Below are 14,113 nucleotides of genomic sequence, written 5' to 3' on the forward strand. Positions count from 1 at the left end.
GGTTATTTATTAAAACTTGATTAGTAATAAATATTATCAAAACTTGTATTTAATTGGGAAATTATTATTTGTGGAAATAATATTTTTTTTCTAAAGAGAAAACAACTAGTAAATCATAATCTATGAGTTTATAAGTTGTGTACATCCCTATGGACCTTTACAAGTCCATTTATATAAAGTTAGTTTATTTATTTAAAATGTGTACATGATATTTAGTAAGATAGAGTAAAACACATACAACCTTTACTTTTTAAGGTCAAGGTCGTAGGCTGACAAGCAAGGGTTTACCGTGCTTGTTGTCTTTCCTTCTTAGACGCATGCTTGTCATACAATACCATACTCTCATTTAATGAAGGCATGGTGCATTACATCTAAGAGTTAGTATATAAAGAAGCATATGGCTAGTTATCTTGGTTGATTTTTTCTTCCTTCTTCCTCTTTAGAAATCATAGATTTTATGGATTTATACATCTTTTCTCTCTTGCATAGTGTTGTGTAGTTTGAGTGTTCTAAGTTGCTTCTCCTTTAAGAGTTATTTGGTATAAGTTTTTTAAGGCTTAAGACGTGCTTAATATAAGTGAATAATAACATGTTTTGGTGGTTTACTTTTACTTGGTGGATACATATAGAGAGCTTATACCTTGGAGTCTTCGCCATCTTTATCAACTTCCAACCTCCCGATAGGAATTAAAGTCTTCAAAGGTTGTAGTTCTTTTTGTTGGGTTAAGTTTCTAAGGTGTAACGACCCAAACTTTTCTATTTCGTTATCGAGGTTAGTTTTTCTGTTATGTATTGTTGGTAGATTACTTTTGGCATGGTTAAAATTAACTTTAAGGGACAAAGTGCAAGAAAATGATACTTGATCATATACATGGGTCATGGTATCATTTTCTCACACTTAAGGGGCCTGGATTGAAAGTTATGAAGTATATAGTGCTAGCTAACCCTAAAATTCGTGAGAATACAAGTGATTTTGAAATTGTATCAACATTTAAGTTGGTGAGTTCATAAGTATGTTTTAGTGATGGAAAACTTGTCTTTGTTCTTTAGAAATTGTAATATGTTCTCCAGAAAATCCAATATTTTCTATAGTGAATGTAATGTAGTCATGTATGTTCCTTGAAATGTATATTGTATTAGTGTACTCAGTATTAGAAAACTGTGTATTGTATCTGTATTTGTATGAAAACCTTGGTATGTATACCTGGATAACACCAGTTGTAGTGAAAGTGGTGTATTGTAATAGCATTTGTATAAAAACCTTAGTATGAATGTCTGGTTACTACCAGTTGTAGTGTAAGTAGTGAACTGTAGTTTTATTTATTAAAATAAAACCAACGAAGTAGTGTAATCCCGTAAACAAATGTTTTAGTTATACTGTTGTGGGTTTCATATAACCATGCTTGATATGACCTAGTGACCTCTAAGACATTCTTCAGGCGTCTGAAAGTTATGACATTAGTCACCCCAGGCCTGCCAGCCTGACTGTAGCTAACAGTCGAGGTGTGGGAGTGTCAGTCCGTATAGATCTATACACAAATCTCACGCTCTCCCTCCAGAAGACTCTGTTTATATTGTATAGGATTTAGTTATGTACCATGGTGGATACATTTGAAGTAGTACCACACAGCCATGTATTAACTAGTTTACGTGTAGTGTAGTGTAGTGTAGTGTAGTGTAGTAGTGTTTTCTTGTATTTGCGTATGTATGAATATCCTTGTAGTAATGTAATTGTAATGTAGAATAATTATATTTAAATAATTATTTAGTAGTGTATACTTGTACCAATGTATCAGAGTCATGTTTCCCAAACTATACCTATTATAGTTTGAATAAATTTTTTGATTTTGTGTGTTATACTTAGCAAAATAGTGTTGAGATTTCCAAACTATATTGATTATAGTTTATTCGTAAAGTTCTGTAATGTACATGAAAACGTTTGCAGTTTAATCGTATGAATGTAAAATACCCTTATGCTCGATATATTACAAAAGGGTTAAAAATATATAAAGTATTTTTAGGAAGTATAGTGAATGCTCGATTTGAAACAATTGCAAAGGTTTTTAAAACTATTTAAAAATGTATGAATAGACACAAAAGTCCTTGTGTTTTACTTGTATTCCCCCTAAAAATATTAAAAACATTGAAATTGTAGGGATATGAACTCACCTCGTATGTGCACTTGAGTTTGGGATAGCGAAGCGGTAGAGACGATCTTGGGGTTGTCGTATGAGCGAATAACGTTATCTAAAATAATTATATTCGACGTTGTATTTAAATTAATAATATATTAATTTAAATAATGAGTTAGGTAATGAATTAATTATGTAAGGACTTACAATTAAATTGAAATTAACTGGAAATGTTGGAAATAAGTTTTTGGTTGGAAAATGGGGTTTATGGCTGAAGGTTATGGTGTTCACAGTTGGATCTTTGATTACTATGAAGATTTGAAGATTGATCGAAGAATTGAATGTGGGTATGAATGTTCTTGGTGAATTGGTTGAATGTTTGAAGATTATGGGCGAAAACCTTTGAAGATTGAGAGAAAATGAGGTTGTTCACGGATGAAGATTGAGAGGATTTTGGAGTGGTTCATGGATGAAGATTGAGAATCAGGGAAATGAATTGATTCAGGGTACAAACACACACACACACACATCTTAATTACCTTATAAAACATTTTTGGTCAAATGCTGAATTTTAAGCCGTACAAACATATAATGCATTTGTACAATCAATTTATGCATTACAAAAAGAGTAGAGTACATATGGTCAACAGTTGAAAAAGTCAAATCTCTTATCCCCTATTCTTAGGCTATTTTGACCCGGTTCATTCATTATCTCCGTATTTCCCAAAATCTCGCAATTTTTGTTCACAAATCTTGGATATATACATACATACACACACACACACACACACACATATATATATATATATATATATATATATATATATATATATATATATCGCTGACGTTTCCATTTCTACGGTTTAATTCATCTTTCAACATTCAACCACCATTGTCACAACCGTCGCTTGGCGCGGGTAAACGGCTAGTGTGTATATATATATAGGGGTGTTTATGGTTGAAGTGGTATTGGGTTTTGGTGTTTACTGTCCACAAATGGTCTTGAAATGGGGTTTTCAACCCGATAAGAGGGGTTCACGGCCATAAAGTAACCATGAACACCCTTTGGTTCAAAATCCCAAACTGTGAACTCACCTTTGTAACATCTCGACTCCCAGGTATTTCTTTATTATTATTTATTATTGAGACTTCATGTGTGACTCGACGAGTTGTGAGTCTAACTCGTCGAGTAGAGTTCGATTAGACCACGTGGGTTTAATGATCGAATCGACGAGTCAGAGAGCTGACTCGCCGAGTAGGTGCTGTGAGGTGAAACCCTAAATCCTCGGGTTTGGGGCCTATTTAAGGAAACTTATGTTCTTATTTCTGCCTCACCAGCTACCTTACTCCCCTGAGTGAAACCCTCATCGGCCTTTGAGCTAAGAGAATGTAACGCCCCGTTCTTAAAATATCTATTTTTGGGTTTCCGAGATCAAGAGTAAGGGCGTTTCGGTCTTTTATGGGTATTGGGTTTTATTCGAAAGAGGGTTTCGGGCCAGGGTGTGTCGCTAGAAGCGTAGGGCTTCTCGCCACCTTTTCATGGATATAAAGTTCGTTGGAAACGGATCTAGAATGAAGGAGTTATGACACTTTAAAGATATTGACATTTATGGCCCATAATGGAAAAGTGATGAAAAAGACCATGCATGCGTTTGGGAAACGCGTGGGTACGCCCAGCGTAGTAGGGTGAGTAATCGCGGGTACCAGGACGAATACGCCCAGCGTACGCCTAGAGTCATTAAACCTTAATTTTAGGGACATCCACTATAAAAGGAGCATTATGGTTCCAACCCTAGCCTCCATAAGCACTCTCTTACCCTCATAAAATCCTAGATAGTCGTCTCACCTCCATTGTTGGGTGTGTTTGAGCTTGGAAAGCTTGTTTTGGCAAAGGAGAGCCAAGAAGAAGAAAGATGAAGTTGTCAAAGAAGGAGTGGGGTGGCTGGAGCTCGTAGATCTGGAGAGGCATCATCTTCTGGAGCCCTTTTGAGGTAAAAAGTCTCTGGCTTGACAATCATATTGTGTAGATCTATGTGTTGTGAAGTTTTGACATCGTCTTTTTCCCAAAAACCTCATCTTGATGCATGGTTCGAGTTGGTCGAGATTAGCTGTCCTTTTAGACCTTAGGAGAGGTCTTAAGTAAGAAAAATGAGGTCCCAAGGGCTTTGGTTGTCTCTTGCGTGTTATAAGTAGGTCTTAATGGATTAAGACCTTGGACTAAGAGCTTTCTGGACGTCCCAAGTGATAAGTTCGAGACTTTATGAGTCCTAGGCATGTTTGGTCGATGGATCTGAATTTTTGGCTTAAGTGCTTAAGCCATTAAGCACTTATGAGGATTTTGTTGTTCAGCACAACTACGCGCCGCGTACCAGAGGAGTATGCCCAGCGTACGCCCTCTATTGGGTTTCTTGATATTGGGCTCTAAGATTTGGGTTGTTTATGAGCTGGTTGGGTTTGGGCCTTGACTGAATAGTATGAATGGAGTATTTTGGGCCCAATAATTATTATGGACCTTGGATCTAGGCCCATTTGGTGAGGTGGGCCTAATTTAGTAAATTGGGCCAATATTGGGCTTTGCTTTGGACTTTTGGTCTTTAGGCCATTAGTGGGCTTGAGAGCTTACTTAGTGTTGGGCCTTTCATATTTTTATTGTGGGCCTTAGTCATGGACCAGATTGAGTTAAGGGTAAATTGGTTAATTTACCCTTGGAAGGATATTGTGTTTGGGCTAATGGTTATTTTGCTACTTTGAATATTTCGGGATTTTTGGTGAGACGGTGGTTCGGGCATCTGCTTCTTCAGTTCAAAGTTTTGGCAGTTGTCTGTTATGTTATTGCTTTGTTATGTTTGCATCCTGGTAGTTAGGATGGTATATGTTAGAGACCTGGTTAGGGTCGGTATCCTGGTTTATAGGATGATGCTATGCTAGTTACCGGTTAGGTCGGTATCCTGGTAGGGATGTGCTAGTATGTGATCTGCTAGATTGGTTGATTAGTTGTGAATTATTATATGATTATATGTTTATGTGCACATGGTTGTTTGACTGGGGTTGGTTTGAGGCGGGTCCTGCTTTGTGTTGTAGGCCAACATACCCAGGGCGGACCGATTATCCCGAAGGCCCAGCAAGCGGTTCGGATAGATTGTAGACCCCAAGTGGGCGGACCAGACGTGTCGAGGCTCGGAGAGTGGACCAGGCCGACTGAAGGCCCGGTGCGGGCGGACCAGTCATACTGTAGACTCAGAGAGTGGACCAGGTGGATTGAAGGCCCCGTGCGGGCAAACCAATCACATTGTAGACTCAATGTATAAGGCTAGACTCGGAGGGTGGACCAGGTGGACTGTAGGCCCAGTGCGGCGGACCAGTCACACAGTAGACCCGAAGTGCATGGTTGTTCTGTTCTGTTTATGATATGATATGTGTATGGTATTATGGCTGGTATTTTGGGGGTAGCTCACTAAGCTTTCGGGCTTACAGTTGTGGTTTAATGTTTCAGGTACTTCAGGAGTTCGTGGCAAGGCAAAGGCGTGATCATACCGCTCCTCATGTTTATGTTTTATGATATGGTTCTGGGAATACTCTGATAATAAATGTATTGAAAACGTTTTCGTAATAACTTAATGAAATTGGGTTGTTTTTGAAAAGTTTAAATTGGTTGGAATTTTTAGAGCGTTACAGAGAAAGTGTTAGAGCTTATAATTGAGTGTTTTGGTGAAGCATTGGAAGAAGAAGAAGGGAGATTCAAGCAAGGAACGAGGAAAGGTTGTGAGATCCAGTAATCATTCACTTGGAGCTTCTATTGGAAGGTAAAATTCGTCACCTTGCTCATCATGTTGTTTAGATCTTGTTAATGAGAAACTTTTGGGGATTTTTCCATATTTCCTTAAGATTTGGTATGACTTGTGCTTGCCAAGCATTGAGACATCAGATCTGGACCTTGTGAGGTCCATAGAGTCCAAAGGTCCCAACTTTATCCAACCATAAAGAGTTATTGTGCTTAAACACCTTGGTTAGAGCTTTTATTTGGCATTATGGAGCAAGCATGCCATGCATGAACGTAAAGATCGAAGATTTACGTGACATTCGACCCTTGGGAGGCTAGATCTACCTTAAAACGTCTGGATGAGGTTTTGACTTAAGGGACCCGGCGAGGCAAATAGCTGACTCGACGAGTCGTCTAGGGGTTTCCCCGATGAGTCTGGACATGGGTAACCCGACGAGTTGACGGGACAACTCGACGAGTTGAGTTGGGTTTTCGTGAGGTTCTGAAGGAACGAGGGGGAATCGGCGAGTCAGGTCAACTTGGACAGTTGACTCGAGTGTTGGCCTCTGTTAACTTTAGGGTTTGGTCAAGGCAGGGGTTATGCGGACCATGGAGGGGTAAAATGGTCTTTTACCCATCCCAAGAGTTTGAGAGAGAGTTTAACCTAGTTTATTTCGAGTCGTGAATTAAGTGTTGATTAAAGCTTATTATCTTATGTGATAGGCAGAGGCTAGTTTGAGATTCGTGTACGAGATTATTACTTATTTGATTACGAGGTGAGTTTTCTCACTATACCTACCATGAGTGGTGTCTATGTGTGACCGGAGGGTCTTATGTGTTATATTGAGTATTTTGATATCTTGCATCATGTCTTTGTGATTTATGCTGAGTATTATTATTATGAGCTTGTTGAGTTAGGATCGGAGGGTCCACCCGAGCTGTGGGACCGGAGGGTCTCCATTGAGATACATTGACCGTAGGGTCATATTGAGTTAGCATCGAGTGGCTAATGTGATGTGTGTGGTATTTTGGGGAACTCACTAAGCTTCGTGCTTACCGTGTTATGTGTTATGTGTTTTAGGTACCTCTCAGGATCACGGGAATGCGCCGACTTGATTGTACACACACTTGAGTTGGAGATATATTTTTGGAGGGTCCTGGATTTGTGTTATAAACAGTTTCGAGACATGTGTTTTGATAAATTAATGATTGTGGGATTTTTGGGATTTTGAAAATGAGATAATTGTGTTTTTAAATGAAAATTTTTGTTTGAAAATTAACGGTGTTACAAGTTGGTATTAGAGTCTTGGTTTGAGGGATTTGGATGCACCCTCGGGTGTGTTTGGACTCAAACTGAGGATTTGAGAAAAATTTTCAAAAGAAATAATTTTTCTAAAACGAGAAAGAGTTTTAAGAGAAAACGAGTTGGAGCAGTGTGTGCAATCAACTATAGCCCGAACGGTGATTTCCCAAAATATCCTTACTTATTTGTGTTATGAGATATTTATGAGATATTAGAAATGCATGCTAAAAGAATAGGCTAGGTATTTCATATTCTAGGGCTAGATTTTCCTGATTTGTGATCCCTTAGCCTAGGAGATGCTATTAATCAATGTTATTTGTTATTTTCCTTGAGTATGTGTTGAGTTTTGAGTTAAGGGGTAGTCTAGGAGAGATATTTAGATGAGCATGTGAGTAGCCTACTGAGAGAGTAGTCTGATATTTGTGAGAGATAAAGTAGTTATGAATTAGAATCATGGGAGGAGGACTTGGGGTGACTACAGGTTAGGCGTGGAAAGTAGTATTGGGCCCGTACTACTGAAAGCACCAGATCTGTATGCAACCCATGTAAGAATCCCTATGATGCTAAGGAACAAGTAGGGATGTGTGGTCGAGTGTGAGTATGCTCAAGCGAGTCTCTGATGTTTTTTTTGTGTGTGTTTCAGAGACATCATGGTGGGTACACGCCACAACCCAAGAGCAGTGGGACTAGCGATGATGAGATTCGAAGGATGATTCATAATGAGGTGGTCGCAACCATTCGAGAGGCGATTCCTGATATGTTTGGGTCAATTAAGACCACCCTGATTGAGACATTTGATGAACATTATGTTGCTGTTACTGAGGCGACTGCTGCTACAACCACCATAATTGTCGCTGCTTCCAGGGCCACAGTGAGGTGACTCGTTGCTGTATCGGGAGTTCAACAACATGAAGCCACCAAAGTTTGATGGGACACAGGATCCGATTGCTGCTATTAGATGGATCTCTGATATTAAGGGATGTTTTTAAACATGTTCATGCCCAAAGCATTTGTGGGTTCAGTTCGCGTTGAACCAGCTTCGCTTGGGAGCAAAGAACTGGTGGAAGTTTGTGACAGCCAGTTTTACTCCTGCAGAGCATATTGCAGTGACTTGGGATTTACTTTGGTGTTTCGAGATGGGTATGTTCCCCCGATGGAGAGGGAACGGTTTGCGCATGAGTTTCTGTCTCTCAGGCAGAAGACAGATTCGGTGACTGAGATTACACGGATGTTTCATGAGAGGGCATCGTTTTGCCCTGAGCATGTGTCGATTGAGCAGGCACGCATGAGTCGGTATTTGAGCATTTTGAGGAGGGATATTCGAGAGTCCGTGGCGAACTTGTCTTATTAGACATTTTTTGAGCTTTAGGAAAACGTCAGGAGGAGGGAGATCGAGCTAGAGACTCAGGCCAAGGAGGAGGCGGAGTCTCGGGGGAGAGACCGGAGGCTGACGCAGTCGCAACCGACAAAAAAGAGGGATAAGCCCGCTAATACGAGGACTAGGGGCCAGAAGGGTTGCACTTGTGGAAAGTGCGGCAAAAGTCACGAGGGGTCGTGCCGAGCGGGGATTTGCTACAAATGTGGCAAAGAGGGGCATATGGCGAAGGATTTCCCCAAGGTATTTGCAGTTTGCTTCCACTACAACCAGACCTACCATCGGAAGGACGAGTGCCCCCGGCTTCTTCAGGGATCAGCACAGGGATCTGCACATGTTGCTTTGCGTGCTAATGATAGTCGGTCGTTGAAGGAGGAATGACTGACATTTGGTAATCGGGATCGCCTATTCATCCTCCGGTGGCGCCTTGTATTTGTATTCAATCACCGACGAACTGCTTAGTCGGATTTGAAGGATGTCGGTAGGATTATTGCTGGCTCCGAACCTGTGGATGTGGCGACTGTGGTTTAACTTCTCTAGTCGGCGACATTTGCTCGGAGGTTGATGTCTACCAGTTGGAACGGGATGGAGATAGCAGTTTGCCTATTGGTTTGATTTGGAGAGACCCATTTGAGAAGGCAGATGGCTTGGTGGAAGGGGTAGCATCAGCCAAAGACCGACGGTGATGCTATGGCTTTGGTTCCCGATGGGGGATTTGTTATCGGGGCAACCTCGTGATGGTGATTGGCGAGGTTGGAGCTTTGATTGCCGGCGGCAAAACGAGAAAACAGGGGGCCGTCAATCATTATCTGGGGGCGCTTTGGAAATGCTTCATCGGAGCCAGAGATGGTTGGCTAGCTGTGGAAATGACCGTCGATTGTCGGGGCTGCTGCCGATGATGGGTTGTTGCTCAGCATGTGTTGCTTCATCAAAAGAAATGCAGTCGACTTCAAAGGGAGACCTGGATCAAGGTGGGTCCCACTGTGGGCCTTATTCTTTTCTGCCAATTGTTGTCTTGTATGTACTATATGGGGCTCTACTATCTCCCCTCTTTAATTTTCCTTTTTATCTGTTGGCTAGAGAGGGACAAACTCTTCCCAAAAACGTACTTTTTTAGATACAATTTGTTGAGATAGAGAGCTGTAAACTGTAAATTGTGGAAATGGTAGTGTTTGTGTAATTTTTTAGGCATATTTAGTTGTATTTTGGTGAAAGGGATAAACGGGTTTTGTTGTTGTGACTATGAGCTATTTGCTTTTGTATCTATCTCTTTTTACAGTCACTTTTCTTGCAAAACTTCTCTCTACCTCTCTCTCTCTCTCTACTAAGCTTCAAATTTTGAGAATGGTAGGATAAATCTTTGAGGTAAAAATACTATATGATGGGTTTTGGAATGTACAAGTAACACATATGTGCTCACAACTTAAACAAACTTGTACACATAAACCCATTTCTGAAATGAACTTCAATATTATATGAACAGAAAAATGGATGGAAAAAACTCATAAAAACCACTTTCCTCTTTTCGTTTTTCATATATATTCTTAGGTTGAAGAAGACATCAAATAAACAATTTGATAAAATGTACAAGCATCCCAACCATGGTTACAAATAAATGTTCCAAAGATTAAAGTTCTATGCAGAAAATCTCAACAAAATTCGATTTTTTTGATAACGTCTGAACTTAAGATGGGATAAAAAGCTTCTTTTTTCTTGAAACTTACTGAACAAACCCCAAAACATTAACGAAACGGACCTGAGAAGGTTTTGTTCATAGAAAACAATGAACTAAAAGATTTTCTTGCTAACATGAACTAAAAATAGAGTAAAAGCTTATAGATATACATTTTCTCCTCTTCTTGTTCAATAAATTAGGGGTGAGCAAAACCGAACCCGGAAACTGAAAAACCGACAAAAACGAAACCGAAGCATAAACTGACGGTTTGGGTTTAGAATTTTCAAAAACCGAAATTTTCGATTTGGGTTCGGTTTTTGGGTTTGGTAAAATCGAAAGAAACCGAAACGAACCGAATGTTGATATATTATATGTATTATGTGAGTTATATATGTATATATATACGTAGCCCTGGGGCTATAAATACAAACTAAAGGATGATCTAGTGGTTAACGCCTTATGTCTCACCCCAAAACTGGAACGACGGAAACGTTCGAGGGGTGGAGGACGTCATGTTTAGTATCACAAGACATGCATCATAGTAATCAAAGTAATGAACAACCATTTCATTAGAAAGAAAGTGTTTACAAAGTATGTGGTTCACATAACATAGTCTACAAGGTAAATGACAAAATAAGACATGAAGCTATACCGCTCCATCTTCTGAATCTCAGTGCGCGTACCTGTCTACTGGTCTCCTGAGAATACAAGTTATTTTGAAAGCGTAGATCAACATTTAAGCTGGTGAGTTCATAAGATTTTAGTGATGTGAGTAAGTTGTAGAAAGTTGTAGTATGTTGTAAGTTCTGCTTAGAAAAGTTCGCCTGTTCCTCCAGAAAATCCTATATTTCCTGCTTTGATGTAAGATAAGTAAAAATGACTCTACAATCCTTTCTATGAGTACTAAATGGATACAAGTTATATAAAACTCAGAGTAAATAAACAATCGATTGTGTGTATCTACCCTAAGCCCACAACCAAACAAGGAACAAGAAGTAAGGCGGAAGACACACATCCCATTGTTTGTTAGATCATTGTGGTATATAATCCTGGCGTATTCACTTGGTACTCACGGAGTTAACTGTAATAGTTCCTTTATATTTGATGAAAAGATTTTTTAAGAAAAACCTTATTTCTTTTAGTAAAAATGGCAACCACAGTGGTTCCTTCTATAATCACTTAGTTTATACTAGCTATACATAATCTAATATCGAATAGATAGTTAATTGTGTGAATATGCCCTAAGCCCACAACCAAACAAGGAACAAGAAATAAGGCGGAAAGCACACATCCAACTACCTATCGGGTATTAATTATATATAACCCTGATGTATAAACTAAGGTAATATAGAGTTAACCACCTAAAGTCCTTTAAGTTTATACTAGTTTAATAAAATGGATTAAACCCTTTTATGGCAAGTTTCTAGTTTTGTCTACCAAAAGTTCTATTTGAAAAGTATGTTTTGTACTAGAAAATGGTGTATTGAATTTGTATACTATGACTTGTCCCATACTTGGTACCCCTTATGATTACTTGGTGTATACGGAACATATATGTAACTAAGATCGGATAGATAATAGCTTGGGTGAATCTGCTCTAAGCCCACAACCAAACAAGGAACAGGAAATGAAGCGGAAAGCACACATCCTACTACCTGTCAGATCTGATTAATATATATCCCTGATGTATATACTAAGGAATCATAAAGTTAGCATTAGAGGCCCCCTTTCTACTGAATGTACTGGAATCGACTGCTCTGTTTGTTGTTTGTAAAATGTAAGTTTTTCCCTAGTTTATAACTATATTGACTCGAAAATAGTTTGCATTAACTTTCAAGTGGAACTGTCACAATATGAAAGTAATGGGAAAATGTAAGTACAAAGTTGTCTTTTGAATTGACATCCTGACGTACTGGTTACCTTAAAACATGTATGTTTAATTAAGGTCATAATGTGATGGATAGTATCCATACTATACGCTCTCCCTGCAAGGGATTCTGGGGACCAAACGCGACTTCCGCAAACAAATTGCTAGTTCGTGTAAATTCACATTAATGTTATATGATCATGTATAGCCAATTTAACTATCACCTTTTGTTTAGAATAATGAGTTAGTGATTCATTGGTATAATTAGATCCTGTAGTGTTCTCATGCTATAGCATCTTAGTATGTTCGTTCTGTTATGGTATCTTAGTATATTTCTTCTGTTATCATGTATAGTGTATAGTATGTCTCTCTGATGTATTGTATCTACCTCAGTGTTTCTCTTTATAGCGTGCTCTAGTATCTAGTATGAACTGAACCTCTAAAATATACCCCTTATAGTTTACTAGTGTTTTACTTGAACTGATATTGAAAAGACTCATTTTACTACTAAGTTATGCTTGCATTTAAAAATGAAGTTTTGTTAAACTATAAAGTAACATAACATTAAAAGAGTTTTTGAAATGTTTTGATTACTTATAAAAGACATAAGCAATCTTTTGAAAGATGTTTATAACAAACATTTACACAATTATCATTGTGCTCAACTTGTATCCCCCCTAAAAGTTTTTAAAACAGTTAAAAGATTCATTACGGGGTATGATCTCACCTTATGTGGGTGGTTCAAACAAATATGCACGTAAGGATGAGAAGTTCCAAGAATGAAGTCTCGAAACACAAACGAGTCCTAAATGACATATATGGCAAGTTTTGAATGAATAAAGTGTTTATAAGCAAATAAAATGCAAGGAGACACCCTTTGGTACTAGGAAACACTTGGACCAAGTGTTAGAATCACATGTGATTCATCTAAGGGATGTTTAAGGCCACTATTAGGTGTTTATGGCCATGGGTTTACGTCCATGGAGTTTACGGCTGTAAACTCATGGTAAAAGGTGTATAAGAGGGTGTTTGAATTCTAGGGATACTTGAGGGACCATTGCTCTACACAAGGATGAGCAAACCCAACTTATTGGAAGGTGTTAAGGTGTTTACGGCCACACCTTAAAGTGTTGGGCCGTAAACTCTCCAAATGGTCTAAATTTGGGTCTTAATGGCAAGGGGCTTCAAAGGTTCAAGGGCTTTAAGGGTTAGCAAGGGTCTAGAAGTGTTTAAGGCTCAAAATATGACAATTGCAAGGGTTTACGACCATGGTGTAAACTCCTGGTCATAAACTCTCTTTGATGTTGAGTTTGATGATGTTTCAAGGCTATGATCTAGTGTTTAACATGTACTACTAGATGATAGATGAAATACTCACACTTTTGAGGGCCTTTGATGAGTTTTTGACCACCAAGAACAAGTGTGTGTTCTTGGTGAAAGTTGAAGATCTAGCCAAAAGATGTTTTCATGGATGAATCATGAGAATGGGGCATGATTAGGATGGATAACAACAACTAGAGGGAAGAATCGATTACATTTTTGGAGGAGTTAGATGAAGAACTTGATGATACTTGAGAGAGTTTGAAGAGATTTCGGCCAAGGAAGGAAAAGAATGAGAAAAATGAAGTGTTCTCTTATATATAGGAAGGGTTTACGGCCAATCAAGAGTTTACGACCGTAAACTCTTGTGCCTTGGCCGTGAACTCCTTTTTAGGGGTCTTAAGGCTTGACTGTTGCACTGAGTCTCTAGCACGTACATTCTAACACTCATTCCTCAAGTGTACTAGGACTAAAACCCAATAGAATGACCCTTAACCAGGCTAGAAGGCAATAAAATTTTGGGTTGTCACACCTTAGGCAATTATAGGAGATGGCGCAAGCTCGAAACCTGCTAACCTCATTTTTCTCGATTTATTTTGCCAGCGACTTAACTCTATCCCACATTGCCCATTACTAAAACTTAAGCCAACATTCGCTTCTATATAAGATGGTCATCCACTT

This window comes from Lactuca serriola, chromosome 4, assembly GCF_051521515.1.
Source record: "Lactuca serriola cultivar US96UC23 chromosome 4, Lser_US96UC23_V15, whole genome shotgun sequence".
NCBI classification, from domain to species: domain Eukaryota; kingdom Viridiplantae; phylum Streptophyta; class Magnoliopsida; order Asterales; family Asteraceae; genus Lactuca; species Lactuca serriola.